Below are 3448 nucleotides of genomic sequence, written 5' to 3'. Positions count from 1 at the left end.
AAAAAAAAAAAAAAAAAAAAAAAAGAAGAAGAAGAAAATTGGGAGGAACAAAAAATTACTAATCATCAGTGTCTAATTCAAGTTAAAAGGCTAAAAACACAACTCTTAACTCCAACATGTAATTTCTTCTTCCGATAGGTAAAAAAAAAAAAAAAGTCACCATCCTTTTATTTAATTGAACTCAATGAATATACACTGTGTTCACACATGCCATACATTGTCCTATACTCTGAGTGACTCAAAGATACCATTTCCTGAAGATATTTGCTGCTAGTACAGTTGGAAAGCACACGTGCAGGCATGCTCCCTTCTTGCTCCCACATCAGACATTTTCAATTGATCATGGTACCTTTTTGTCTGAACCTAGATTCAGTCTCGAAATCTTTTTAAACTCAATGCTCTGATCAGTTGTTTCTAATCAATCTGAATAGGAACAAACAATAAAATCCATTTGTATCCTGACTCTAGGGGAGGGACAGATATACACATAAATACTTACAGTATCAAGAAAATTATGATCATCCGCAAAAATAGATATTCCTTAAGTATTTACTATATGCTGAATCAAGTTCTCAACAATTTATTGTAGCACCAGAGCCCAGCAGATAAAAATTATTTGAAGAAATCCTGTTAATACCTCCTTTTGACAAGCAAAAAACTATTTTGAAAGCAAGTCACCATCCTCTGATTGGTCTGTTTGCTGAAATCAACTGTGCATTGAATTTTCTTTGTGTACCACACACCTAAGAAAGGAAATGGAGTTCAATATCATTTGCCTTTACTGGAGTATGAGATGAAGCAGGACAAGTAAAAAGGAGTGGTTTTTCAAAGAAAAACAATTCAAAGTAAAAAAACTAAATAAAGCATCCACTGGGAATGAATGGAAAGAATATGGAAACTAAAATTACTATATGAATCTCATCTCCCCTCCACTTGACATGGGAAAAAGTAATATTCATTTTCTTCTTCTACTTTAATGGAAATAAATCTGATTTTCTTTTAGATCAGCTTTTTAAGATCTCATCCTTAATAGGTAAACAAACCATAGAAGAATATTTTTTAAAGTGAGGCATTTCAATTTAACAAAGACTTTCCTTAGAACCCCTAAAATTTTTTTGAAAGGCAATGAGTATCCAAAAAATGCAAAGAGAAATACTGCATCAGCAAAAGCGCCTTAGGTATGGTGTTTGTCAAAAAATAAAATAGGCATATGTACTATTAAGCAGACAGTTTTGAGCCTTGTTGTTTTCTAGCTCAGTTTTTCTTTTAAGGGAAATCTGTGCTTAGTTTTTTTTCCTTGATCAGTTGTTGACCACCAAGTGACTTGGTGTCATCCTGGTTCCTTCCTTCCTCTCATACCCCATTTCCAGTCCATCAATGAATCCTGCCAGCCTTTTATCTTTGAAATGTTACCAGAACCCAACAACTTTCTACCACTCTCCCATACTCTCTTGGTCCACACTCTCATTAGCTTTCTTTCTTTTTCTCTTTTCTCTTTTTTTTTTTTTTTTTTTTTTAGACAGGGTCTCACTCTATCACCCAGGCTGGGGTGCAGTGGCACAATCTCAGCTCACTGCAACCTCTGCTTCCCGGGTTCAAGCAATCCTTGTGCCTCAGCTTCCCACATAGCTGGGGTTACAGGCGTGTGTCACCATGCCTGGATAATTTTTTGTTTTTAGTAGAGATGGCTCTCACCATGTTGCCCAGGCTGGTCTCAAATTCCTGGCTTCAAGTGGTCCACCCACCTCAGTCTTTCAGTGCTAGGATTGCAAGTGTGAGTCACCACACTGGCTATTACCTCTTGCCTGAGTTATTTCATCAGCTTTCCGTCAGCCTCTTTGCTCCCACCCTGGCCCATTTTCAGTAGTGTGTCTACAGTATCTTGAAGCACAGCACTCTGAGAAATCATTTCTGAACAGAAGTCAGGTCAAGTGGCTCCTCTGTTCAAACTCTCCAGGGGCTTCTAACCTCATTTGGCACAAAGTTGGCATTCTTACAGTAATTACAGCTTGGTTCTTATAGGATCTGTGAGGCTCTGCATTATTTTCCTCCTCCTCAAGGGTCCCACTACTTCTCTGACTATATCTCCTTCCACTCCCCCCACTGCTCACTTTGTTCCAACCACACTGACTATCTTAAAATTCTTTAATCATGTCCCTCTTCAGTACCTATGAGTTCCTTTCTTTGCCTGCTGGAGACTTGTTTCTGACAACTACATTGTCTCCAGCAGGCAAAGAAAGGAACTCATTTTCTTACTCTCTCAGATTTTTGGTTAAAGGTCACTTTGTCAGAGAAGTCTTCTTTGACTGCCTCAAATGCACCTTATCCCCACTGTCTGTCCTGTCCTCTTGGCCCTCACTCCTTGGCATTTACTAGAATAGTATTCTGCTTTATTTTCTTCTAAAGTATTTATCAATGATTGACATTTTATATCTTTGCTTATTGTTTGAATCACTCTCTCAGACTGCAAGCCCTGTGAAGGCAGGGACTTCATCTCTTTTGCTCCTGTTGTGTATCAATCTCTTGGAACAGTATTTTGTGTCTAGTTGGTACCCCATGAATACCTGCAGAGTGACTGATGAATGGATAAATGAATGAATAAATGAATGAGTGAATAAATGGATAGAGACTGACTATGAACCAGACACTGGGTTTGGTGCTGTGGATAGAGCAATAAACAAGAGAGCTCTGGCTACTGGCTTTATGGTGCTCACACTTTATTGGTTATTGGCATTCTTATTTTCTCTAAAATGTAGCTGAAATTCCTTTTACAATCAGTTGAGAACAGAGTGAAGAAAAAGTGGGAAAAGATGCAGTGATACAGTATGATACTGGTTAAGGAAAGAGGAGGGTCAAGATTTTAATGTACAATGTGTTACAGAGTTTCAACATTTTCTGTACTATATTAGTGTCATAAATACTGGAGTTCATTTAGGAAGGCTTCAGATACATCCTGTTCCAAAATTTGCCCTGTGGACTCTCTTTATAATGCCCATCGAGGGAAGGAAGATAGAAGTCAAGCCAAACTGCTTGATGATTTTTTTATCTCACAGGCGTTCTTCACGACTGCTTTTTTTACCCAACATTATTCTTAGAGCACATTCTGCATGGAAAACTCACACCTTATTATTTGCTTTGTTTCACTGAATATCTACTTGCTCTTTCTGACTTGTTCACATGTCCAGTGTTTCATGTGTAGCAAAGCCCAGGAGCATCAGATGCGACCTGAATTCTCAGGGGCAAGTTGGAAATTTTGAAAATTATTTTACATGTCTCTGCAGAAAATTCTTGAGCCCTTCCTCTTCTTCTGCGTTTTTGTTTTTTTTGTTTTTTTTTTCCCAGACAAGGTCTGGCTCTGTTGCCCAGGCTGGAGTGAAGTGGCACAGTCTTGGCTCACTGCAAGCTCCGCCTCCTGGGTTCAAGTAATTCTTGTGCCTCAGCCTCCCAA

This window comes from Cebus imitator, unplaced genomic scaffold (genome assembly GCF_001604975.1).
Source record: "Cebus imitator isolate Cc_AM_T3 unplaced genomic scaffold, Cebus_imitator-1.0 Scaffold113, whole genome shotgun sequence".
Taxonomy (NCBI): Eukaryota; Metazoa; Chordata; class Mammalia; order Primates; family Cebidae; genus Cebus; species Cebus imitator.
Note: the sequence above shows the minus strand (reverse complement) of the source record.